At 37.8% G+C, this 16,532-nt stretch overlaps 1 protein-coding gene across 6 annotated transcripts in view; it reads left to right on the top strand.

The window, feature by feature from the left end:
• The window catches only part of TENM2 (teneurin transmembrane protein 2), a 1,410,959-nt gene that overhangs the window by 204,104 nt on the left and 1,190,323 nt on the right, over positions 1-16,532 (top strand). For all 6 annotated transcript variants that reach the window (XM_085518796.1, XM_015875933.3, XM_015875927.3 and 3 more), the window contains one exon: positions 10,397-10,447. The gene's annotated coding sequence lies outside the window, so the exon portion shown is untranslated. The remainder of the gene's footprint in view (positions 1-10,396; positions 10,448-16,532) is intronic.

The raw sequence follows: 16,532 nt of genomic DNA, 5'->3' as shown, positions 1-16,532 counted from the left end.
ATTCTTTCATGTACACTATGTCCATCAACTAGTCAGTGCTGCTCTGTGCTAAGTATTTTGCAGTAGGTTTTGAGACTATTTTGAGGTCCTTCTGGCAACCCACAGGAGGAAAGCAGTGGTATAGCATGGTATGTGCCTGCTAGCTATCAGTAAGACTCTTGGGCAGAACAGAGCTCAATGGAAGCTGCAAAAATGTTTCAAGATGATAAATCCTGTAGCAGAAGTTGTCTGCTACTGTAGATCAGCAATAACTAGTTAAAAAATAAAAATAAAAATTAAAAAATCCTAAATATAGAAACACTCACTGAAAGTTATGCCTAGTTAAAGTTGTGATAAAGCGAGAGTTAAAAGCTCCTATTGTCTTTTCCTTTTGGGTAGCATTATTATAAGATAATGCTTCCTTGCTTTAAATTTGTGAGAGATACAGTATTGTTTAATCATGTAATTTTTCTGGTGATCCTTGAGATCAAATAATTAGAGACAAAATGCTTTCATATTCATTTAAATGGTGCTAATGCATCAACCTTTAAGAAGGAAGGTTAGGTATTTACAGTAGTTATAAATAAACAGTGACTCAGTGACCAGAAATAAACTCAATGTTATTGTTAAGGTCATCTTTCTTGGTAAAACCTGCTGAAAACAGTTTGCACAAGGTTGCAGATTTATAAAGCAACTGACCAATCTGACCTAAACCGTTCAAGTTCATTGTCAGCCTGCCCACCGCGTTCTGCCTGTAAATGAATGAAGGACACAAGACCAGAAAAATAACTTGTGCTTAAGGTCATGACAAAAAAAGCAAGAAATTTTTCTCAACTAATGTTTGTGAAACAACTGATATTAGTGGGAAGTTGGCTTGCTTTATTTTTTGGATGGTTGGAATTGAATATTTCTCTGACTGGGCTGCCTGCTGCTGCATGTGATGCTCTTGTTCCCACGCTGTCTGGCAGGTGCTTCCTCATTCTTTTCAGTCATAAATACCTTCCATGAGGTATTTCAAAATAGTAAATAACTGAAACTTAAAGTTAAAATTCACTAATGATCTTCATTCACATGACAAAACTTGCTGAACTACCAAGAAATTCTGCTCCCTCTGGAATTCTTTCTTGGTCTTGGGTCTTGTGCCGTTTGTATATGAGCACCTTATATGTTATTGACTCTCATCCCTGTCCACAAATGGAAGTGTACTTGTGGGTATGGGGTGTGGACCTTTCTTTTCTATCTCAAAGACAAGAAATGATGCTGAGAATTGGTGAGGACCAATCTACTACAGGATATGCTGGTGGAATGTTAATTAAAAGGAACCGGAGTTTCCTTGTATGCTCTTTCTGAAGTTATTCTGGTTCAGTAGGTGATACATGTAACTCATGAAAAGTGGGGGACAGCCTCTGGTGTACTTATCAGGGGATATAGACATTTGTGTTTGCAGGTTTGTTATGTTGTCTATTAATTGCCAACAAATAATGACAAGTGCTTTTAATCAACTGAGATGAATAGTGCATAATTTGTCACCTGCATAGGAAAAAGTGTCTTGGAAAGATGAGAGCAGTATTTGAAGCAGCCGATACTTGCCCTTCTGGCATAGTTAAATCTCTCCTCACTGTGTATTCTGCAGTTCTGTGGATATTACAGGTGCGTCGCTGCCAGTGGGATGGGAAACTTGGATACAGCCACATCATGGTTTTTTGGATGTGCAACTTTTACCAACCCAGAGTAATTTGACCCCAGATTTGTACCTTCTTATGCCTCTGATGAAGGAGGAGTTTTTTGCAATCCCTGACACTTTTCTGCACTCTACGTGAACTCTCTTTTCTTTCCTACACCAGTCAGAGCAGCAGCAGAGAGCAGGCAACAGTGGTAGGTTGTTGTGCAATCCTCTCTTTTAGCAACTGGGAACTTTATCTAAGTGGCTTGCACAAGTGCTGTGTGCACAAAATCAATTTGGATGGAGAAAAGATGTGGAATGTTTGTAATGAATATTGTTGCAGGTTTCAGTTTGGTTCCCAAGACTGCTGCCTCTTGTAAGTTCCAACTTTGCATGTAGTGTAGAGAATAGGTATGCTGGAAAACTAGGCATGCCAGTCAAAGCCTCGTGATACCTTCTGTTGTATCTGGGAATATATATCTCTGTTAAGAATAGTAAGGTAGAGTGGATTTACTCCAGTTTGTAACTGGGCCCAGTGAATCATTTGTAGTAAACTAGCCGTGTTTTGGAATCATTCCAAGTTCTGCTTGGCTTTGAATAACAGCTATGTTTCTGTCTGTAACGATAATGAACAAAAGGCATAATTCCAGAGGAGCTACTGAAAAATGTTATTTCCTTCATCTGTAACAAATAGAGAAGTAGAAAATAATTACATGTATCACAGTACAGATGAACATCTTGAAGGTTCCTGAACTATAAATTTAATGAGTTGCACTGTAACTAGCTTCTAACAGCAAAGCATTTAGTTTCTTGTGGAGTTTGTATACCTCTTGTTAATTAACAATAAATATTCACAGGAAAAAAAAAAAAAAGGCAATTAAAATGATGTTGTCTGTTACTTCTAGAGTTCCAGATTGAGAGACTAGTGCCTTTCTCTTCTGGGATTTTTAAGGTCTTACATCATTAAGATCAAATTGGCTGGTAGGTGGCAACAGTGATACTTCTTTAAAATATCACTTACTTGCCTTATTTCTCAGTGGTAAGAGGGAGTCAAATCCTATTCCTATAAAATGAAAAACAACCATGATACAACAAAGCCTCACCTATGGTATAACAACGCCCATGCTGAGGTGTAGCAAGCAGGCTCCTTAGGCCCCTTAGGCACCAGCTTTTGTTCCATGTCAGTGGAGTTTCTTCTTCACTGGACTGAGAGAGGAACTCCTGTGGACTTTGGAATACCATTAGTAATGTAGGACTGCAAAGTTTTAATGAACTTCAGTAAAATTCTATTTTTCTTGTAGAATTGACACTGACTGGTCATTTAGATTTGGGCCTCCTTAGAGAATGAAACTATTTCACTTCTTTCACTTTGGTTTAACCTTTGTTTCTACTTAGAATATCTTATCAGATTTCTTCTTTCCATGGTCAAATTCAGTGTTGTCTGAACTCAATAATTTATTGTCTTTAAAAATTCAAAATATGATTTTTAGGCAGACACTTAAATTTCCTTCAGTAAAAAGATCAAATATTAAAACTGTGGATTTAATAGAGCTGTTCTGAGATGTCTACTTTTTGTTATGATTATTTTCATTTATTATTTTATTTTAGAGTTGGTGGAGGTGGGAAAATTGAATGTAATAAAACATTGGAACAATGGCATTTCTTGAATGTATGGTACTTGTCAATATCACAGTGTGGATTGAGCATTTGACAGAATTCTGTGGAGGGGCAAACAAAGCAGCTCCAGAGCACCTCCACAGCAAAAAGAGCTCAAAAGAAAATGGGAAATATTGCTTTCATTGACCACTAGGGGACACTCTTGTTCAATTTATTCGTTTCACCAAGGTCACTTATATAAAGATCAAAAATGTGGCACTCTGAAGTTCTTAAAGAATAGGATTTGTAGGGAGGGGAAAAAAAAAGAAAAAGAAAAAATATTTCTTCTCCTGTATATCAAATGGAATTTGACTGTTTTTCTAGTTGATAATTATTTGAGCCATAATGCAAGCTTTTCCAGTGCAGTTTTGGGTTTGCTTCAGTTTCGTTAGACCTGAACCAACTTAAGATGGTACACAGTAAATGAGTATATGCTTTCCTTATTGGGCTGCCTCCATGACACTGTGCCTGTTAGATCTGTTGGATTTGGTGTTCAGTCTGTACACTGAAGCATTTGCATTTTAAGTTTGCTCACAGTTACTAAACCTAATAACCATAGAGAAGCTAAAATATTTCCCCCCAATGTACCTTCCTTGAAGGACCTTTGCTTTATGTGCAGCGTTCCATAAAAATGTTTAGATTCCTTGAAAAGTCTGGTTTACATCACAGTTTTGATAGTTCAGAGCATTCAATAACTTAAATCTCTCTACAAGACTGATGTAATTTCTGAAGGCTCGTGAAGATCCTACCAGTGATGGTGTCATTGTATGTGGCTTTACCAAGCCATTTGGGAGAGCTGCACTATCCTTCTTATATGGGAAACAAAGCTAGTAACTCTAATATTGCTCTAATTTATTTCTTAGATTCAGTCACGTACTGACTTCAACTTTTGAATGTTATTTCTTAATTTTTAAAGTTATTGCATCTAACACCATAAATTTGTTTATGTGAGAAACAAAAGCTGCTAGATACTTTTTCAAAGGCGTTATAAAAGAGGGAGGTACTTTAAGTTGGTTTCAGTACAGCTCTGCTCTGAATGTCTTTGCTTTGATCTGCTGATGGTCTGACACTGAAAAAGTATTTGTGTATTTTGATTATTTTTTTTTTTAAGGCCTAGAAATAGCATTAAATAAAGTGAGATATGTCAATAAGGTTAAGTGACTATGTGAAAGCAAATGTGGAAATAAGTTAGTTCTATGGAAACCTAATGCTTACCGCTGTAGTGTTAGGTTTGGAAGAAGGACTCTGGAGAATGTATTGTAGTGCATATGCTATGAAAAATGCGTCCTTAGAAAGTAGCTTCAAGTTTTATTTATCTTCAGGCTACCAAGTGCTCATACAAGTATCTTGACTTTGCAAAGCTCATCTGCCAGTGGATAAAATTACAATTGTGAGCCCTTGAGATTTTCTTCCTGTGAATCTCAGGGCTGTAGGTTTTACAGATAGGGTAGAATTCTCATAATCTGGAATTGACGATCCATTAATGACACCTGCATTCTTGTTCGAATGCTGGAAATTGTTTTGCCTCCTTCCCCTACCTGCAGAGTGTGCAGGTGCTTTCTGAAAAACACCCAGATGAGCTATTCAGGTTGTTTTTAATCACTGGCTTCTGTTGCAAGTGCTAATTCCTGGTGCACTGTCAGTTGATGCTCAAATATGAGAGAGCTGTCTTTCTGCCACTGATAAAGAAAATATGGATTCCTTTTGCTTACTGTAGGGAAGTGATTTCACTGAGACCATTATTTGAAAAACTACTAATTCTGGTATTGAGATTGGTCTGTTCATGAGATTGCTTTCTTTAAAGACATTATGTGATTTGAGACTATTTTTGCCAAACTGTCTGAACCAGAGCTTCATTACATGATAGCTATTTTGACCCTGTCCTGACACTGCTTGCATTGCCTCATCATCCATACCAGATTGGCTCAATCAACTTGAAAAAAAGTTTATGCAAATCCATAGGACACAGAGCTCCTTGAAGGAAACAGCTAGAACCAGCTGTTCCTATACTTGGTCCAGTCGAGAAAAAAAACCTGACAGTGAAAAAATTGAAATAATTGGAAGAAAGAGTCAAAGAAGAGACTTCCAAATCACTTCTACACTATTTTTCCCTTTTCTTAGCTCAAGGAACCTCATTCTTCTATCAAAGCTATTCTAATCCATCAATGTATTCAAACTTTAGCTGAGGGAAGGTGGCAAGGCAGTAGCAGCCAAAAGTAAAGAATCAGGAAAAATATTGCTGTGACACTTTGCAAGGAGTCAGGAAAATGAACATGTGCAGCCCTGAGTGGTTAGGCACTCTGTGATGAGCAGCTGGGAAGAAAGTTAAATGGCATCTGCAGTTACTGATAAATTCAGATATACCACATTATGTTCAGGATATGACTTAGAGTCTCAAACTTGCCCTGTTTTGTTTGGGTTTGTGTTTGAGTTCTTGCTGCCGCTGTGAGGGGGTTGTGTCTGGCCTCTGCAGTGGAGAATGGAAGCATCTTCCTGCATGCTTACCCCAAACCAGTAGGCTTTGGAGGAGTATTGATATCAGTGTGTCAGTAGAACTTCTGGAGGTTGGGGCCAGCAGTATGGTTTCTGCTTGCTTGCCAGCTGAAATTCTATTTTGCTAATGTAGGCAAATGTTTTCTTCATTAAACTTTGTATTTTAGTTTGGAGTTTATTATTTGTCTCACTGAAAACGAAATATTAAGTGTCGCTGCTTTCAGAGAAGCATGGAACTTGAGTTGGAAGATCTCAGTTTATGAAAAAAAAACTAGTTTTGCTGTCGTCCTCCATAATTTAGTTTCATTTTGCTGTCTTCTCTTTCTTATAGGTGAGGATTAATGAGCTTTTACTACAGCCTGTAGATGTTTTACTTTCTCATGGTTTTCATGGTGCCATGTTTCTGTTACCTGTTGTCCTCAGACCAATAACTGAACAAGATAAGACAACCAAATCATATCCTGGTGAAGAAATAAGGACTAAAAGAAAATAAGACTATAATCCAAGCTTTGTGTGTTTCAAACATGTCCTGAAGCTGTTTGATTACTATATATATATATATATATATATAAAATAAATATTGAAGTGTATCTATAAAGCTAATCAGTGGCAGCAGTAGAGAAGGACACCAGATAGTGAAGATGGCACGATAACATTAAAGAACTTGGTGATATAAATCTTAGCAAAATCTGATGTTGAGAGGGCTCAAGCACAATATAAAGCACAATATAGGAGGAGCTGGGACAGCTTAGTTTGTTCTCTTTTAAGAGGTTGTGGAGAGAGTATTGTTGCTGTCTTCAGGTACTTACAGGTATCTGGGGTTTTTTTAGAGAAGATGGGGACTGCTGGAACTGTACAACCAAAGGGGAAAGGAGACCAAGAATAAGATGCAGCAAGAGAAATTCCAGTCTCTGAGCTTGTTATGGATGAAGGTGCTCAAAGCCAGATATGCATCTACTCAGCCTGGCTTTTGGTTTTAATTTTAAGTTGACACTGGCCAGATGATCTCTAGAGATATCTTGAAAACTGCATCAGTCTGTGCTTCTGTGATACCTGTGTGGCATTGCAGAAAATGTGGTTATCTTGGCCCTCATTGTTCCACCTGAAGCTGGCAGTTAGAGAACTACAGCATGTAAAATGCTCAGTAGTGGTATTACATGCCTTTCCTTAGGAACAACTTCTTCAAGTAGCCTGGCACTGTCTGGAAAAGACCTTAGAAGAGGCACTTGTGGGATTTGCATTGCTCTTCTCAAATACAGAGCCTCAGGCATGTCCACAGAACAACCATGCTTTCCATGCTATGCAAATAAAGCAAACAGCAGGACAGGCTCAGTTTAACCTGAGATCCAGCCAACGATATACTTGCAGGTGCAAAACTGCTCTGAAGATGGCTCTTGCTCTTGTGAAGTGAATGGTGAATCTCTGAGGTGAGGAAGAGAAGGCTGAGGCTTGGTCAGCTGGTTGACAGGGAGCAGTGCAGCTGCATGTCAGTGGCTGTGCTCTTATGAGGGGTAGGGAACTGGCTCCAGCCCAGCTCTGTGCACTTGCTTTTTCTGATCCTTACCTCTTGCTGGTAAAAGGTTGGTACCAGCTGTGTTTCTATGGCCTCTCTAAGGAAACATGGGAAGTTTGAGCTTGGTGTTTGTTTGGGGGAAGTCCTACTTTGTATAAATTCTGTGAATTGTGTGCTTCTATCTTTGCATTACATTAACCTAGTTTGGCTTTCAAGAGATAGTATCTTTTCCTATTAGTAAGTGAGGAAACTTGTCAACTACTGGGGAGTTCATTTTCATATGATTTTAGTTTCTGGTGCATGTCTGTCTTTATTTTCATATGTATATAACGTTCACTTGACAGAACTCCAGTACACATGCAGCTGCTAGGAAGCATTTCAGCATTTCATTCTCTTACTGTATTCCACACCACTGAAGGTGTACAAAAGCAGCCTTTCTGTCATTTGTAACTCTAATACAAACAATTGTAATTTCTCTGCTTCAACAGACTAAAAAAAATAAATATACTGTTATTGGATAAAATATTCTATTAACAAAAGGCTTTACTAAGCAACCTGTCAGCCCCTCCACCCTCCACTGATCTTCTGTATTTCCCACACCTACCATTGTGTGAAGTATCCTAAAGAGCTTTTGAGAACAAAAAGTCTATTTTTAGAAGCAAAGTTTTCCTTCCCAAAGTTTGAGTATTCTTTTAGGGAGAGAAACACTACACTTATCCTTATGTTGTTGATCTCATTAATGACGGAGGCTTAGAAATACTGGTGATTAATGCATCTCTGCACTAGTCAGTTTGTGGCTGACTTGTTTTAATCCTTGAGTAACTCAAATAAATTATTTTTCTGTGTAGCTGAAGCACGAAAAACACTTCTGGAAATTGAGAGATTTGTTTGTACCTAGAGTGTGGGTTTTTTCCTCTGATTTCTTTCTGGAGAGGTTTCAGCTGAGAACTGAGACGTGAATGATGCCTTTAGTAACAGCTATTTGTAATTATTGTGCTCTCTGCTTACTGAGGTCATATTTTTAATACAGATTTAACTAGGGGTTTGCATCTGTTAATTTTTCAAAGTGAAGGTGTGTTCGTGGCATGGGCTTTGTGTGGAAAATACTGGTGATTCAGTATAACAGTGTATGGCTTTTGTGTTTTGGTCTCTTTCCAAAATAAGGTATGGAATGAAATTTAAGTGATCATAATAATTATGTGGAATCTGATGTTAGGTTGCCACAATGTAGAAGTTTTTAATTGTGCATTAAAAACATGTAACATAAAAAGCTGGTTGTTCTTTGGGGGTTCAGTTCGCTTTTGGGAATGAGATGCGTGCGTCAGTGTCAACTTTAAAAGTATATTCTTTGCAAAACTGTCATGGGCTAAGAAACAATGTTTCCAGGGTCAGGAACTTTTTTCACTTTCAATTTCACTTAATGGCTCATGCTGTAAACTCCTGTACTAAAATGTCATGTTTTCTGCAGTGATAACAAAAGCTAACTGCCATCAGATAAACTTGAAGGATACTCATTTTTCTTTGAAACGTACGCCTTGCCTATTGTATTGTCACACTATTTAATGTATAATGCAGCTTGTAGCGTAATGCTGTCACATATGAAAATAAAAGGACTGTGAGCTGGTAAATCTGTCACTTTGTTTGTGTTCAGTGGGATGTAAGGCAGCACTGGAGCATAGGAGGGATGCACAAGAACAACAATATGAATGATTATGGGGCATCTTATTTGAAATTTTCTTCATATTTACATATGCAGAGGATAGGCATTGAGAAATCAGTTAGGTTTTTCTCATCTATTTAATCAGTAATGATCTAAGTCTGGAAAGAGAATGAGTGAAAAGTTTGACAGGTGGTGGTAGAGGGAGAGTCAGACCTGGAGTGTGTGCAAGTGACTTGCACAGAGGTGTGAAAATTGTGTTAGTGAGTCGGCTAAGATGAGACACAGAAAATGGAACTAGGTAATCGTCAGCTACTGTGAGAAATGTTATTGGTGTCCAGGATTGCTTTAAATAAATAAATACAATTGCTCTGCATTCAATTACTGCTTAGCATGCAGAAGCAGCTTTCAGAAGTGGCTTGTCATAGGGCTTGAAGACACGTGTCTTGATCGAGTTAGTGCAGTCAGTCAAACAAAGAAAGGCTTTGGCATGAGAAGAATTGGCTGTCACCGCATAAGGGAAATATGGACATAGAGTTCATTTCTGACCTACCTTATGGAGAAACTGAACAGCCTCTGGTTAGCAAGGGCAGCATGTGAACCCTAGTATAATGCTCCATTAATACATGTGACTGCTTCATTAAACTTGTTGCTATGACGGAACAACTGGGCCATTTCATAATGAAAGCTGTTACCTTGTGATGGACATGGTAACAAAAGGTCAATTTCTGATGACCACGAAACAGTCTCTTGCCCAGACCTACTTTTTAGGAGATAACTGGAGAACAGCTATGGTGATTCTGGTGGATTAATCTCTGAGAGTGCTCAGAGCACTATGTTTGCATGTAGCCAAACCATAAGATTTTCTACTTGCAGGTTACGTATTGTTATTGCATGGCCATACAGTATAGCATGATGGGGAACACACAGTCTCTTCTCTGCCTTAATGCTCTATTGGTCAGTGCTTTAAACTAGCCAGACAAGTTTAGAACAGGAGTGTAAATTATTGTCAGATTAAATCAACTCTAGTGATTTAATTCTAAACACCTAAAACTCCGTAGTGTGAAAAACATTTGTTTTGGGTTGTTTTCTTTTAACTGTTATCATTTCTTATGTCTATATGTTATAAATACAAGGTGCTTTATGTCCACAGCTGCAATCCCAGATTCTCTGCAACAGAAGCTGCAAATAAGCAGGCATAATAGCTGCTCTGCCCTTGTGTAAATGTCTCCCTTCCCATGAACTTGGTGGAGAAATACTGTTACAGAATAAGTTTGTTATGAAAAAATAATAGTGTAATTAATAAACATTCTGATCCCTGAATGGACCCATACTAATGCTACATAAATAATGTAAACAACAGTTAAGTTTTGACTGGTCACTTTTGCATCCCGTTTCCTAATGTACTCTTTATTTTTTTTTTTTTCTCTTTCAGGTGAGAAGTTAGCTACTCCACAGCAGAGTACACCAAAAAGCACTCCTTCTGGTAAGAATATCTGATTAATTTACTTGTATTATAAAATATAATTCTCTGACATCTGACACATATTCAGAAGGTTTTATATTTGGTAACTACATTTAACGGTCCCATCTCCTTTGATTCTTTTGTTTTCATCTCCTCTGCTTTCTGAATTTGTTCTGCATCTTCACGAACAATTCCGTAAATCTTCCTGCAGTCAGTATGTCAGACAGTTACAAGCAGCATGAGGTGTGTGAAATCCAGGGGTTCCAGGATCTACCTGTTCTTTATCCTTTTATGCTTTTATTCATTCTGTGAAGTTTTTGGCATCATTAGTGGTGTCAAATTTGAGCGTGTTGCCCTAGCAAACCAAATATTGTAATGAATTTGCTGTGGAAAAGGAAAAGATATGAGACCCCTTACTAACTCATCTATGTGTTGCCATTTAAAGAACATTCTACAGCACTTTTTATTTATTTATTTATGTATTTTTACAGTAATGTCTGATCATTTCTCTATCCAGGAGCATGTTATGTTTCTAGTTCTTTAGTAAATACATGTGTCATAATTACATTCAAATCTGTTCTATTTTGCATTCTATGTTTTGTGCAGTATTATAACATGCAGTTACATGTTAGTGTAGAATGTTGTTATTGCATTTGGCCATGGCTCAGCAGCTAATAGCACTTCAGGATTAAGGTTCTGGATTAATAGCACTTCAGGATTAAGATTCTGGACATTAGGAAGTATCACTTCTCGGAAAGGGTAGTCAGGCGTTGGAATGCACTGCCCAGGGAGGTGTTGGAGTCACCGACCATGGGAGTGTTCAAGAAACGTTTGGATGTTGTGTTGAGGAATATGATTTAGCTGGGAAGTGTTGGTAATGGTTGGACTAGATGATCTTCTAGGTCTTTTTCAACCTTGATAATTCTGTGATTCTGTAAGGTAATGTGAAAATGAAGTATTGATATATCCATTCACTTTTTTTCTTGCTATGGAGAGCTGGAAGCTGGCAAGGGAGTTTTGTGTCTGACTGAGGGAAAATAAGTAATGGATGACTCTGCAACACACTGAGATTTGTTTAGCCATGTTTTACCAGAGTTAAGGGTTCTATTTGTTTTTATTTGTTTTTTGTTTGGTTGGTTGGTTGGTTTTTTTTTTTGTGCTATTTGATTTTCTAATGCTAAAAAAACACGTGGATTAAAATGGGATTTGGTTGAAAATTCATATCTTATGAATCTTAGAATTACTAGGATGCTCTGGATGTGTGGTTTCATGTGTTTATTTTCTACTGATGATTTTCAAAATGTAGCTACTGTTTCAAGTTCTTAAAAATAGCGTAAAGAATTCTGAAATAGTATGCATCTCTTTCTTTTGAGTACTGTTTTTTTATAAAAGAAATACTTCAGTACTAGGTGGCCATAGTGGCTCATAGAAGCCCATATCAAATAGCTATGAAGCTTATGTGCAATTCTCCATGAAGGGAACAGTTATTCATAATTTTAAAAAGGGTGTTATGCTTACAGAAGTGAACTGTTCCCTCCTAAATACATGCCTACATACACTGATGTAGATCACGAGTGCATAGCATATGAAATCGACTCAGATTTCTGGCACATCACCACCTCCCAGAAACCCTTGACAATTACACACCAGCACATCAATATATTAGTAAATCTAAACTAGAGGAGTTCAAAAAATGATAGCAGTGTGGTCTCTTAAAGGAAATATTTATAAGAAATAGCATGCTATCTATTAAATTGGAAGGGTTACAATTGAAATATATGGAGAGAATTAATACATACTACTTAATTTCCAAATGCTTTTTTTATTTTATTTTCTGGATCTGTAGAGGCTTTTTCGTGTGTTCAGAAATGGAGAAATTGGATGCTGACCCTAAAAAAGACCTGATAATTTTAGATGTGCAGGTTGGAGGGTCCAGCATTTTCATTTTCCCTGTGCTAGTGACAGCAGAAATTCGATTTCTTTCTAATTTGTCAGTGTAGGAGAAAGGTGTTTCCATTTATTTTCATTTTTTTTAATGACTGCATTTGTTGACTTGTCCCATTTTCTATTACACTCAAACAATTTATTCAGAAAATACAAATAGTGTCCCTGTTGGTGCTGCAGCCTACTTAGTCTGTGGGAAAGCCTGTTTTGTCATATTTGGGGATGACCTGATGACTTTCCAACCTGATTTATTCCATGATTCATATGAAAGTACAGTTTTGTGGACCTAAATTTTAATGAATAGTTTGATAGTAATCATGCTATTCTGAACAGTATTCTTCTTCTAAGTAGTTCAGCCAGGATTTGGCTTGTTCCAATGAGTGAATATAGTGCAAATGGATAACTTGACACTTTTTTTCCCCCAGTTACGTGCCTTTGGCAATAGAATATTCCATTTAGAGTTAGGTCCAGTGTCTGATCTTAAGTTTGGAAGAATTACATTTATGCGCTTAGAAATACACTGACACTTACGATCCCTGCTCTGTTTTCTTAAGAACAGAACAGAACGGAGCTGGTCTGTAGTTTGGTATTAAACACAGCTGCTAGTGGTCACGGTCTGCTTACAGATCTGTATATTAAGTCAAATAAACATAAATGTTGGCAATGAGCTAACAGAAGATTCAGATGAAGGTGCTTGGAGAGTTGCACGTTTTCCTTGCTATCTGTTCTTGTTTCTTTTTTCCCTAATATCTCTATTGTGACCAAACTATCAGCACAAAAAGTAGTGGGGAAAGCATTTGTTATGTACTTGAAATGACTTATTAAAAACATGCAAATGAACTCCCTGTTCTTCTAGAACTACTGAGTTTGGTTAAGGGTTCAGACTGAAGGCTCTTAACTTAAATCAGTATTTTTTGCTTTCCCTGCAGCTGAATTGATAGAAGCCTTTCTTCTCTGATAAAATTAGTAGTCTAGAAAAGTCTGGCTTCCACTACCTTCAATGTATTTCAGTGACAAAATTTGTATTGCTTCTAATTCCAGTAAGTGTATAAATGCATTAATCTCTTTTGTACTCCTACACCATCGTTCATCCTGTAGCCTATTATTACAAAACAATGAATTGACTAAGCCACAAGGTGTATCAGTTCTGTAAGATATATAAGAAACATGCAGGGGCCACATCACATGGCACTGATGTTCATTTGATCACCTTTGGAACAGAGAATGGCAGCTGTTTAGTGGTGTTCTTTCTGGTGATCGCTGTATCCAATCAAAGCTTCATTCAGAATGTAGGGAGCTGAGAATGTAATTATAAGTACTGGCACTTGTCCGATGTGCTGAGGTTAATAATACTCTTTAAGAAAAAAAGAACTGGAGAAAATTTTATCAGACAAGAGCCAAAATCTCATATACTACTTTTTTAAAAAACAAAAGCAAATAAAAATCTAAGTTCTTCTTGCCCCTCACCCCGAATACATAAATAAATAAAATGAAAACCTTACCTAAATAACACATAATAACCAAGGAAACTGTACTTTGAAATGACAGTGTGAAGTATCACCTGCTAGATGACTGATACTTCTCTGCATTACTCAGGTATTGATTTGAAGTCTCTCCAATATTGACTGAATTTAGCTCACGATATTTGACAGAACTTGAGCTCAAGATACAGGATGAGTCAAAATGTTTAGGATACATCATAGATAAATGTTGATATCAGCAGGTGACATTTTATACCACTGTGATTTAAATGTATCACAAATCATTTAGAATCAACAAGAAAGAGTAAAACATGGAATTATTAATAGGATATTGAATGAGAGCGCACCTGTTTGTCCAGATGTTTGTTTAAATAGATGTTCACCCTTCCACTAAATAAAACAATGGTTTTGTATTTATAGTCTTAAACTGTTTTCTTTTTTTCTTGTGGAAGGAAAAAACTCCTCTTAAAACATTAGTGTTGATGCAACTTGACTCAATTGAAATTGTTGAATGAAATACCATTTCTGTGGAAATTTTAGAAAAAAAAACAAAACAAAACATTGCTTTTGTCCAGATTAACTATTTTACTGCTCATTCTAGAAAATTATTAATGTGGACTAAAGTGAAGGACTTAAAGTTCTACCTGGAAATGACAACATAATAGCAGTGATGCAGGAGCATCTTGGTAAGGGATAGGTGTGTTAAAGAAGCAGGACATGTGGCTGGTTTGTGCCCTGCTTCTGTTTGATGGAGGAAGTAGCAACGCACACCCTGAACCAGAGTATTTTAAAGGAGATATATCACAGGAGCTGAGACAGAACAACTCCTAATGGAAATACCTGCTGGGTCAACAGGGCAGTCTGAGAAAGTTTTTATAAAGCTGGAAGCGGGGCTGATTCTTCTCTGGTGAGCACTTCTTTACCTGTACAAAAAGAGCAGCTCCCAGCATGGTGCATCAAGGCAGACCTACTTCTTGTAGCTTGCTCTAGATCTCCCAAGAGTATCACTGTCAGTGTTGTTCACTAGACTGATTCTGAAGTGCTTCCTTCCTGTTATTGTGAGTGTTCACTTATTTTAATAACAGGAAGAAGGAAAAACTTCACTATAAGGGGATTTTCATACTTTTAAAAGCAAGGGAATTATTGTGATCAGTGTGATGGGTGTAAATATGTAGGTGCATTTTGCCCACTACAGCATGTAAAGCTCAAGGGCTGCCTAATACTTGCTAGGTTGCTTTAATTGTGTGGGAAGTGAATGAATTCTTCTTTTTGGAAGAGTCAGCAGCAGCTCAGATTCTGCAGGGTGAGGCAGGTGCTGGAGCTGAGCTGCTGTGCATGTCTGTCAGTGTTATGTGAGCCAGATACTGCCTAACTACCTTTAGTTTTGGGATTCTACAAAGAAGAACGTAAGTTCCTGGTTGTAGTTAGGAGAATGCTTTTGGGTATTAACCATTAGGCAGGACAAGGGGTTGCACTTCCTACCTTTTTAAGAGAAATAATCTTGGTGTGTCGTGCTCACAGGCCAGCTTTGTAACTCATTCATTTCAGTAGGATTTGTACAGCTAATGCTAGTCCCTTGAAAATCCCATCTCAATAAGTGCGACATAGTTTTCTGAGTTCTTTCAGTAGAATGAAAGATTGTCATTATTTCTGATGACTAAATTCCACATAAATTCTTCTTAATAAAAGAAAATAGTAATAATTTTCAAGAAATAATTAGAAGTGGGGGTAGAAGGGATATCGAGCGACAAGTATTTGCTTTAATCCTTGAGAAATAATAAGGAAATGAAGAGCTAAAACCGTTTATGATCACAGTCCTGTAAGAGCTAAACAAAGGGGGCTGTGAAAGATGTGATAATGGCTCATAATGGATCACATCCTCCCTGGGGAATACGAGCAATTATCATTTAGGTGGTGGTTGTTATCATTTCGATTAGTCGCGCTGTTATTCAGTTCTAAAACTACAGCACGAATGTTTCCTAATCCAGCAGCGTGAGGCAGCGGGGCTGGCAGCAAGGGGGGACCTGCAGAGGTAGTGGCCGTGCTAGTGCTCGGGCTCGGGAGCAGCCCGCTCCTTTCCCCGGCTCCCACGTACACAATAGGGCACTTTCCTGGGTGGGTTGTTCTCCTTCCTTCTCTCCTACTTAGTTTTCAACGTGGCTTAGTTAAACTCAGCAGTAATTCAATATGAGAGCTAGCTCTCCAGGAGTGAAGTTTTTTCCCATCTTCCCACTCTCTTCTTGCAATTCATATTTCTTCTTTATTTTATCCTTTCCATGAGATAAAATGATAATCGTCTCTGCAGCCCTGCAGAATAACAGCTAACGTGAACTCTGTCTCATTGAGCTTTTTGTTTCTCCAAGCACATTAATAATGCTCACAGCATTTTATTTCTTTAAGGCAGGCCATAGTAAGGAAAAGAGAACAGATACCAGGGTTGTGTGTGGTGCAGACCTTTTGCAGTCATTTGGAACAAGTCAGCCACTTTTCATTCAGCAGTCTTCTTTCCTGCTTTGCTCACAACAGTGGATGGCTTGTAGTTGGTAATTGAGACAGTGTGGTGTTTAATGACTCCTAAGTTTCAGCTTTGTGCTTGACACCCAAAGCATGCTGTGGACACTTTGGGCCTTTCTTGAAATAGAAAAATGCTCCAAGGTCAAGGGATTTGAGTTCTGTAGTAT

Source organism: Coturnix japonica, chromosome 18, assembly GCF_054131305.1.
Source record: "Coturnix japonica strain WE chromosome 18, WE-NBRP24, whole genome shotgun sequence".
NCBI classification, from domain to species: Eukaryota; Metazoa; Chordata; class Aves; order Galliformes; family Phasianidae; genus Coturnix; species Coturnix japonica.
Note: the sequence above shows the minus strand (reverse complement) of the source record. Positions and strands in the feature narration are given on the sequence as shown.